Source organism: Osmerus eperlanus, chromosome 2 (assembly GCF_963692335.1).
Source record: "Osmerus eperlanus chromosome 2, fOsmEpe2.1, whole genome shotgun sequence".
Lineage (NCBI taxonomy): Eukaryota > Metazoa > Chordata > Actinopteri > Osmeriformes > Osmeridae > Osmerus > Osmerus eperlanus.
Window position 1 is genome coordinate 21,578,615 of NC_085019.1, and position 11,433 is coordinate 21,590,047.

The following is an 11,433-nucleotide window of genomic DNA, read 5'->3' on the forward strand; positions in this document are numbered from 1 at the left end:
GAGGAGAACTGGAGACAGAGTTGGATAAAGCCAGATTGGGGCTATATGAGGGTAGGAGAGAGAGAGAGGGAGAGAGAGAGGGGGGAGTCAGAGGAAGGAGGAGGGGGTAAAACTCAAAGCAGATGGTAATCCTGGCACCTGTCTTGTGCTAAAATCAGTCTGGAGCTGTTTTCCACATACATAAAAAAAAGCCAGAAGTACGTATTGAGCCAGATGAACCTCAGGTTTAACCCTTTGTGGGGCCAAACCCTCCCTCATTTCGCCTCCATTGTGAGGGGGATGCACCCTCTGTGTCGGAGGAGGTACCGATCACCCCAACCCAAATCCCTCTACTCTCTCACACCCAGGGCTTGTAAGTAACACAGAGGACTCATTCACGTTATAAACAGGAGATTGGCTCATGGGCAGCAGTAATCTGAAGGGAACATGCTACACAACAGCAGAGCATCAATAGGCTGGGGGATGCCCGGCCCAACAAACATGGATCCCATCCTTACGCACAGCAAAGGTGCGCACACATACACCCGCCGACACACGTACAAAGTTGGCTACCACATTTCTCTACGATTGAACAAGCCATTTTTTACAACAGAGGCACTGCCTGAACATGTCACATTTGATGATCGATCTGTAAGTTTGACCGCAACATCAAATATTACGATCATTTGACTTGGATTGGGCTGTCAAATGTAATTCCCCAAAGACACCAGTAGGGAGCACCAGAGTAGGTGGTTCCTCCCTCAGACTGTTGTGTGTTTATCTGTGGCACAAGACCCAGCCTTATCTGGCTTGTTGCAAGATGGGGATCGGGGAACAGGCACCTGTCGAAGGTTATGGTTGCCCGTGAGTGTTTGACCTCAAACAAACCTTTACAAACTGAAAATAGACATTTTCCTTCCTTCCACTCCTGTATGTGTGTGTGTGTGTGTGTGTGTGCGTGCGTGTGTGTGTGTGTGATTCTTCGTGTGAAGTGAACCAACCACAAATTGTTTCCAGGTTTTCACACATAGTAACTTAGTGTTTGGGAGCTATCTGGAACAGAAACAATCACAAACAAACCTGTATCATATGTCTCCGTACATTAATGGATAGAAGTTGAAAAGGCAGGAAAATAAATCACAATATTTTTCCCCCTTAAGATATTTTAGATTGCAAGTTTATTTTTTAAATCATTGCGAGTGTGCTTAAAGCATCCCTTTTTAGGTATTTTAATGTTTTTGTAAATCATAGATTTCATTGAGGCCTCCACGACGATGTTTTCTCTGGTAGGATTGCCCCTGCAGTCCTTTCTGTGACACATAATTAATGGTGATCTGAATATAATTACATGAGCTTTTAATACTGTATAGATGTGATGACAGAATGATGGACTCAATGGAATAATGTGTCTGCATCGGTGTCTGTGTGTGTGTGTGTGTGTGTGTGTGTTTGTGTACTAGTATGTGCGTGCTTAAAAGTGTGGTTGTCACAAGACTGGAATATACTGTACTAAATGGAAACATTACCGTTTTAGCCCTCCAACTGAGAGAAAGGTGGGTAATAAGAGAAGAAGAAGGTTGAGTATAGTTGCATTTCAGCCCGCATGATCGTTTTGGGTTTCTGTGTTGGTGCTCAACGGAGGCTGGCAACTTGATGTGACGCACACACACACACCCAACACACACAACACACACCCACAGATTCCAACAATGGTGTGCTTTATGAGGTGCCCTCCGATGCCATGGTAACCCCCTCGGCCTGGGCACGACGGGCAGAGTGTTGTGCCAAAAAAATGCCATGGTAACTTTTTTTTTTTTTCTTAAACCAAGTTGCCCAGAAACCTTTTGAAACTTAATAAGTGAAGCCAGTGGACAGACAAATTACGAGGGGAGTGTGTGAGGGAAAGAGAGTAAGAGGGTAAACTTGGTATTTGAGTGTATCCTGTCCCAAGGCATACATTTAGTCTTGAGTGGAAAAAGGCCTGTGATTAGTGATCAGTACCGAGTACCCCAGGGAAGGAGGCAGGAAGGGAGGCAAGCAGAGGCAGTGAGGGAGGCAAGGAGGGGGGCAGGGAGGGAGGCAGCGAGGGAGAAAGGTAGAGAGGCAGGGAGAGAGGGCCAGCCTGGTGAGAACATCGAGACAGACTGTCTTGTATGAAGCTGTATATACAACACTTTGATATCAAAACAACTCTATGTCAATGCGCATGCCCACTGTGGCAGAGAGATCCTACACACACTAGAGGCTACACGTTACTTACTGTAACAGAGCAGATATAGTCAGCTGACAACCATAAAAAATAGAGAGAGTGTAGAGGACATGTTCAGCCAAAATTCAAATTTGGAATGGTTCCCTCTTCTATGTTCAGCAAGCTCTAGACCTTGTGTGCATTATTGCGACGGAGTGGATCTGTAGAGCTCGTTTAACACGGCAGTATCAGCCTCGCAGTCTGTAGAGGAACGACGGTGTGGAGAGAAATGAGCAGAACCTTCCGGACCAGTAAACATAATGATGGGTGGAGATAAGGGTGTGTATGGGCTGAGAGGCTACATGAGCACTTTACGCTCTGCCACCTTGGTGCGTATGCAGCTGGGGGGTTGTGTTGTGGAGCTGGGAGGGAGGGAGGGAGGGAGGGAGGGAGGGAGGGCGGGCGGGAGGGAGGGCGGGAGGGAGGAGGGAGGGAGGGAGGGAGGGAGAAAATAAGGGATTTCTCCGTCCATTTCCATATTACCTCAGGTCATCTAGGCACTGAGCCCGTTCCCTGTGCTTGTAGGCCCCGCTGTGCCCTGCTGAGATTAAAGACAGCCCTGTGTGTGTGTGCGTGTGTGTGTGAGTGTGTGAGTGTGTGTGTGTGTGTGTGTGTGTGTGTGTGTGTGTGTGTAGGGGAGAAAGGGAGACAGAGGCGGGGGGAGGTCTCGTCTAACTTTCTAATTCCCTTAAACTGGGGATCCATGCCAAGCACAGCCTCTGTAATAGCTATCATGCTATAACTGGCTCTATAATTACATCTCATCACACACCTCGGGTCCTACTCTCCCTCTTTCTCTCTCTCTGTCTCTATCTGTATATCTCCAGATATATATATATATATATATATATATATTTACGTCTCTCAGTCTCTTTGCCCGTTGTCTGTCTTTCAATATTTAGACCATTGTCCTCGCGACTCCTTTTCCTTCACCTCTCTTTTCCTCCACACCTTCTTCCTGCCTCGCTCTCTCCCCGTCGCTCTCTCTCTCTCTCTCTCTCTCTCTCTCTCTCTCTCTCTCTCTCTCTCTCTCTCTCTCTCTCTCTCTCTCTCTCTCTCTCTCTCTCTCTCTTCCCTCTAACTGTCATCTGCTCACACACATGTGCTCGTATGTGACTCGCACAGATGAATGAAGCACTTAAGCGGAATCATGTGGGAATACGTGTCCTTTGAATGGCGCTCTCCTTCACAGGCTGACATTGACTACAAATGAACCTCTCCATAAGTACATTTAGTCATTTAGTCAGACGCTCTTATCCAGAGCGACTTACGAAGTACTGGTATCTCTATCAGCAGAATGCAACTCTATTGTAGCGCAGACAGACAGATATGAAGGCACGCACACAGGAGTAAGGATTTACAAACAGATAAGGGTGCTCTTTTGCAGTAATGTGCAGAAAAGTGCAACAAAGCATAAACCTAATTTTACTCTCAGTCGTTTCTTTGTTGTTTTCCATAATCGGCCTGACTAAATTCCCTTCAGAGTAATGCTGTCCTCATGGTGAATGACTAACTGTTTATACCACAGAGGAAAATGGCTTTCTCTTGTTTTTATTATGCTCATCAACAACAGACCTCCATCCAGTCAGAACAGATCTGCAGGCGTTCTGGAGGAGAGAAAGAGGGGAAGTGAGGAGGAGAGGAGGAGAGGAAGAGAGGAGGAGAGGAAGCGAGCAAGCGAGGAGAGGAGGAGAGAAAGAGAGGGGGAGAGAAAGTGAGGAGGAGAGGAGGCAGGGCAAAGACGAAGCAGCCAGCAGACAGCAGGGGAAGGAAGACTGGAACCACGACAGTATAGATCCCAATCAACACACTCATATGTAGGGTACGTTAAAATACCACAGCTTTATTTACAAACGCCCATATGTATTCAATCACCACTGATTCCATCTAACCCAAAAGCAGCATCAGATGTAATTATTAGACCTGTTAAATGCAGTGCAATTTCAGACATGTGGTACAGACACTAGAGTTTGGCCATTGGCCTTTTGAGGAACACTGTCTATTGACCATACGAAGTCAATAAATCATTGATTTTACGAACTTGTGTCAGTGTGACATACACACAGACAAACATCCAAGCATATTACACAGACCTGCCGTACATATACAAAACAAATACACATACATGTATAAACATGCACACATAGAGGACATGACATGCCATACAAACAAACATGCATACACAATAGCATACATGACCCCCCATGCATATGTTAAGCTCAGGCTGGGCTGGTTGAGAGTTGGTGGCTGTGAGTACACATGGCGGGGAGAGTTTTTGGACAGGCAGAGCACCGGGCACCGCTGCCTGGAGAGAGCTGCTTGGCATTTTCATGTCCTCACTCCTCTCTTCCCTCTCTCTCTCTCTCTCTCTCTCTCTCTCTCTCTCTCTCTCTCTCTCTCTCTCTCTCTCTCTCTCTCTCTATCGCTCTCTCTGTCTGTCTCTCTCTCTCTCTCTCTCTTTCTGTCTCTCTTTCTCGCAAACATCCACACACTTACTCCTCTCACTGGGAGCTTCCTGGTTCCCTCCAAATTGGGGCTGCATGTGCGTTGTCCCTCGTTGAGGTTCTTTATTTATATATCTGTCAGCGGTTCCAGGAAGAGGGAGTTGGCGTGGGAGTCGAGGAATGGCGTCGGCGCATCAGACTGACCCTGGGCTCAGGTGGCAGCTGTGCTATGGCTTCTCTGCCAGGTCATGGTGGATGGTAGGGGTGCTCCATCTCTCTCCTCTATCTACACATCCATCCCTCGCTGTCTTTCGCTGTTTATTATTTAAATGTACTGTCGTTCTTACTGTCTTTTTACTTGTACTTTCTGTCTTCAATGTTCTTCTTTGTATTGGCTGAAGTTGAATAGACTTCCTTGAGTGTAGTTTATTGCTAGTGTGTCTTTGACGTGCTGATGTTTGCTTCCAGGGATTTTGTCGAAACAATGGTGCATGATTCGATGTTGTTGTTGGAAACGCTGCGTTTTTCGGAATTGTTTCCTTTTTTATCATTGGCTCTGAGCGGTCGGCTGAAATTTAGGTGGTGTAATAATACTTGACCAATGCTGGCTAGGTTGCTGACATACCTACATTAGCTTGCGTGGTCACCTTTGTACTCATAGCCATGGTCACAGGAACATTTACAGTCATTTACATCTCTGGTATTCCCTATTCCCTGTTAACAAAGTTTGATCACTTATAAATGATTCCAACAGTTCTCACACACTTGGCTGTAGTTCCTACAGGGAAACAGGGAAAGGAGGCCAAGATTTAGATTCTAATGTTTTGAAAAGCAATATTACGTTTGGACAGAATATATTTTCTCTTTAGATATATGACATATTGAATAGACACATTCAGTAGAATAATGAGCTCATAAAAGAAAGTTGTTTTTTCAGTACTTGTTCATGTTCCCAAGAAAGACAGACTGAAATGTTCTCGAAAAGGACAGAATTGAACACCCTGTCCAAGAGCACGTTTTCTGTCAACTTTTGCTTGGACGCAACCTTAAGAGTGTTACAATTGTTTCCATCCATTTGGAAAGGCTCTGCCTCGGATTGAGCGCGCAAACCAGCAGCGCTAACACCACGGGTTGCAGTGAGATGTTCCGATATCGGGTAGGGTTCAGAAACCGTAACGGGGCCATCCGTTAGTCCTGAACACATCTACAGGTCGTCCCTTATTAAACCATTTCGTCTGACAGCAGATTGACAGCTCAGATGAATAGAGGCCCGACTGCCATGCCTGGGGCGGAGTGGGGGGGAGGGGGGTGTAGGAGGAGTGGGGGGGATGGTGGGGGAGGGGTGGGGGGCGTCTTGGGGCCTGACATAGTTTGTAAACCCCAGGCCTCCCTGCAGCGGCAGCCTGCTGAGCTCACTGCTATGTAGGGCAGCACAGGGCCCGGGCACCGCCCCGACGCTGACAGGGGGGCGGGGGGTGGGAAGTGGGGGGGGAGGGGGGGAAGGGGGATGGAAGGAGGGGGGGGGTGAGCGTCACGGGGGGGGGGCGAGAGAGGAGGGGAGGCAGAAGGGATGCGGGCCGGGATGGGGGCCCCCGGAGAGGGTGGAGGCAGGAGTGCTGGGGTCGCAGTGGGCACAGGGTGGGCACAGGGTGGGCACGGAGTGGGCACGGAGTGGGCACGGAGTGGGCACGGAGTGGGCACGGAGTGGGCACGGAGTGGGCACGGCTGGGTTAGGGCTGAGGAAGGAGCATTCCCTCGCCTTGTGGACATTCAGTATGGCCAGGCCCTCTCTGTGTCCCTCCATCTGGATGGAAGAGTCTGCCCACCAGCACCACAGAAATGGGTAGTGTGTTACATTATGTTTATAATATATAAAATAATCCAACCCGAACCTATATATCATTTGTACAGATTTCATAACCTTCTGTGCATTATCCAAAGGCTTAGGAGACATTTCTCATCCTGTCTCTACAGTAGCCATCTTTAAAGGGTTTCCCATCTACGCTGTATTTGGTGTCACCGTAATCTAAGCATAGCACTGAGGTCTGTAAGACCACCTCTTAAACAACCCACAAGATTACATTGAGCCCTTGCCTGTCTGTCTGTCTTTCTTTCTCTCTCGTTAGCTGTCTTTCTCTCTGACTGTCTCACCCTCTCCTTGGCACCCCAGTCTGCCTGTCCCTCCCCCTCCAGATGGGCCATCCCCAGTCTGGCTCTGTCCCTTTCTCCCCACCCAGATGACCCTTCCACCGCCCCTGCCCGTCTGCCCGTCTGCCCGTCTGTCTGCCCGTCCCCACGTCTCTGCGTCCCTCTGTCTCTCCTTCCCACGCTGATGCCCTGGTCCCAAACGCTGCTCCATGCTCTCCTTTCCCCCTTTCTCTCCATCTTTCGGTCGGCGCTTCCCCATTTCCCGTTGTCTCCCGCTCTCCCTCTCTCCCTCTCTCCCGCTCTCCCTCTCCCACCACACAGATGCCTGGCTGGGCTTGCAACAGCTGTCTCGCCATGTGCTGCTACCAAGTGTTGCCGCCGACTGTGTGTGTGTGTGTTCGGGGGTAGGGTGGGGGTGGTTGGGGAAGTCATGAATATGCATCTTCTCTTGGATCCCCTCTACCAAACAGAGCTTGGCACTACTGAGCAGGCCCCACCCACTGAAAGGGTGGTCGGACTAAAGGAGTCGAGAGAGGAAGACAGGAGAAACGGCAGGGAAAAAAGGCGGGGGGGTGGGGGTGGGCGGGAGGGAGGGGGGGGGGGGGGGCGCCGGGGATGGAGGGTTGAGAAAGAGAGAGACCAGAGCGGACCAGACTGTATGGCTGGGTTCCATAAACAAGGCTCTCCTCTCAGAGGTGTGAATGAGCGAACACAGGAAATGGAGAGACGGAGCGAGGGGGGATGTGGAGGAAGGGAAGAGCGGCGGCGTGGGTAACGCGACATGTCGGAGAACGTTGCTTTTGGGAAACGACGTGGGGCTGGCACGTCGTTTTAACATGTTAAAACAAGTGGGAGAGACCGAGCGAGAGTGAAAGATATGGCGGTTTTAAACAGAGATAGAAGAGGAAGATAGACAGTCAGGGTGAGGGCAGTAGATCTAAGAGGGGGGAGATGGCCTCTAGTGAGTCTCCTTCTCTCTTTCATGGAGAGCCAGAAAAACAGATTATACCCATCTACATGTCCTCCAGGGGAGGACTACCCCACTCACCCACAACCCCCTTCCTTTAAGCCCCTCCTCCATCCCCTCACCCCCACACCCACCCCCCAAACCTCCCTCCTCCACCCCCTCACCAGCCCCCACCCCACCGCCCAAACCCCCCACCTCCGTGAGTCTGGCTGGAGCCAGACCAGAGGACATCGCAGAGATGAAGAGTGTTAACTCTGGAATACCCAGATCTGTGGAGACACACTCTGACCCAATCTCAATAGAAATGTCCTATCTGGATTTTGGTTTTTCCCCGCTAGGCAATTTTTTTTTTTTCCTTTTTTTTGTGGCATTGCGTCTTTGATAGGATTGTAATAGCCGGTAGCCAGGTACTGTGGCCACATTGTTGTGAGGAATGTTGAAATGATACCTCCTGTTTTGTCTGGGAATGATCAGAATCTGAATCAGAAAGGGTTTTAATCGCCATGAAAGTTTGCACAGACAAGGAATTTACTTTGGCAGGAAGGTGTATAACCATGGCAGTATGAACCTGCAGCACTAAGAACACTTTACCGTAGTGGAGAAAAATACAATGCGTTCCTTTGGAGTAGCTTTGAAGTACTGAGACAGAGAGAGAGAGAGAGAGAGAGAGAGAGAGAGAGAGAGAGAGAGAGAGAGAGAGAGAGAGAGAGAGAGAGAGAGAGAGAGAGAGAGAGAGAGAGAGAGAGAGAGAGAGAGAGAGAGAGAGAGAGAGAGAGAGAGAGAGAGAGAGAGAGAGAGAGAGAGAGAGAGAGAGAGAGAGAGCTGGCACTGACATCACTATCTAGGCATCATCCTTCTATCTGTTTGGACGTGATTATAACAGCACCTCACCAAGCACATACACTTATAACACACTGCTCAAACAATACAGGCGGAATGCACTCTGCAAACAAACACAGACCCATCTCTCTCTCTCACACACACACACACACACAACAGACACACACTCCCCCTCAACCACACACGGTTAATCGGACATATAAACCCTATAAACCCTGCTTGTGCCTGGTAGATAAGCAGTGTGCTGGTAGCCCTGTCCTCCTGAGAGCTGTGGTCCTCCAGCGGTGCCGTGTAGGAGCCTGATAAGGCCGGGGAGTGTGGGATAGCCTGGGACCAGGGACCGCTCCACTGATGCAACCTCCAGACACAGACGCCCTGGGGGGCCAGCCAATCACTGCTCTCCGTCACATGTTGTTAATCTCAGCGCTGTGGGTGTGCCTGCGGTGCGCTGCTCTACCTGGCTGTGTGTGTGTGCGTGTGTGTGTGTGCGTGTGTGCGGGTGTGTGTGTGCGTGTGTGTGCGTGTGTGTGCGTGCGTGTGTGTGTGTGTGTGTGCGCAGCTACCCTAGGAGTTTGGTCGTTACTATTATATTCCCCTACTGCTTCAGAATGATGTCAGCTTGATTCGTTTTTTATATTGTGGTGGATGTGTTTGTAAAAAAATATATATGACGGAAAGCATGCATGCACCCCTCAGGGTCAATAGACTCTCTGACTGGTTTCTAAAACCCAAAGGGTTTTAAAGGTGAAATACTATTGATGGACTCGAAACTTTCAACTTGAAATTTAAGAAAACCCATTGGATTTTGAACTACCTTAGTAGATTAATTTCACTATCATCTGTGAAGCAGAATTGTATACCTTTAAGATCAGTGAGGTCCTTTGAAATGGGCTATTTGGTTCAGGGAATTTGCAGTTAATCGCACTTCCACCTAAAACTCTCAACCTTTTCTTCACAAATATGTTTTGATGATTTGATCATGAAAGAACAAACAGTATACCTAATATTCTTTCGTTTTATAGACCAAGTAATTGGTTGTACTGTAAAACGTATGCAGTAGGTGTGAAGTTTACCTCTAAAATGTTTGATTGCACAAGCAGACAAGTCACAAGCTCTATGCATGTTTAGTTAAACCGATACCTGTTCATTTAATCAGCGTCATGTTGAAAATATCTAAACTGAGAACAAGTATTAGGTGACAGGACAGTGTCAAGCCGCCGTGCTTTTACTGTCCTTGCACCCCATGTGCCCGCGTTTCTTGCCAAGGTTCATTCTACGAAAAAGCGTTGCCTAGTGGAACTTTTGTTTCACTGGTTTTGTAAAGCTCGAGCCGTTAAGAATACCGAGCAAACCGGCAAAAAAACAAACCAAGTCTGGGCCGTGCATGAGGAGAATACTGAGAATAAGGCCTTACAAACACACCCTGAAGGGCCTCTCATTTTCATGTAACCAGTACCGGTCGACTATGATTTTGTTTGCTTTGCATAACGTGTAGTAGCCTAATAGTCTAAAAAAGACTGATGTTGGCAGAGGTGTAACTTGGCCTATAACCCATGCCACAAATGGCCGAGCCGATGGGACACCCTTTGTCTGTTCCTCATTATTGCGAGCTAATCGGGCTTTTCACAAATGCAAGCAAACCAGGGTTTTCTATGGAAACAGTCGAGGAATCTGAATATATTCCCTGTTCATACTCAAAATATTCACTCGTGTTGACTTCGTAAACGTGAATTGGTTGTGATTGCCCAGAGCTCGTGATCTGCAGTAGGCCCCGTCCCAGCTGTGACAGGTGTATTGGTCACAGCTTTTGCAAAAAAACATATGTAAACCGTCGACTTAATAGCCTAAAGAAAATTGGAATGAGTGAAAATGAGCTTTGGAAAAACGACTGTTTGGTTCAATCGAATATTGTTAAGTTTCACTTAATTAGGTCGCATAAATCCACTGCAAGCAGTATCGTTGGTAAAACAATAGCATATATGAATGAATATGAAAATGTAGGATAAATACTTGACTAGATTGTAAACTAGACTACATTCATTTTAAAAGCTACGCTGGATTGGATTTATATATGGCTCGTTTGTAGCAGAATGTTGATAATGCAATCCCCTGTATGTAGAGACCAAATCTTTCATTTGTATTTCAGCCTATCCATGAAATACAGGCATATGGACCTAGGAACAAATTAAACCTATTTTTAGTGATCTGAATATATAAAATTGAGTAGAAATATATGGGTTTTATTGTATCAGGCTTTCATTTTCGTTATTCTTTCTGTATGGGGCTAGTGTGGAACTTTTCAATCAGCCATTTTTTACGGTTCTGGTTGTTGAAGGCCTATTATTCGAAATGTCCGATTGTTGTGGCTGTTTCATTGTAGGTCAAGCTCTCTACCGTCACGATTACAAACACTCGAAACCGGAGAAATTCATATTATTAATAATATCATTAAAAACACAAGGATAAAAGAGTCAATATCAGACTGTCGAAAGTCTGAGACATTTTGGTGAACTGTGTAAAATAATAACATTGATCATTTAAATGATAGTTGCACAAATCAACAATGCTAATAACACTATTAAGAAAATATAGGCAACTCATGATAACAAAAGTAAAATGCTACTGCCAACAATACTATAGCTTACCTGAAAAATACAAAAACATGAATAAAAAGTGCAATATATAATGCAATAAATGCAAATATTTTACATTGCTATTATTCATCAATAAATTCGTTTTTGTTAACCACATCCTGTTAAGCTTACTTCATAATGCGCAACTCTTTCTCAAGAACTTCTCTAAAAGCA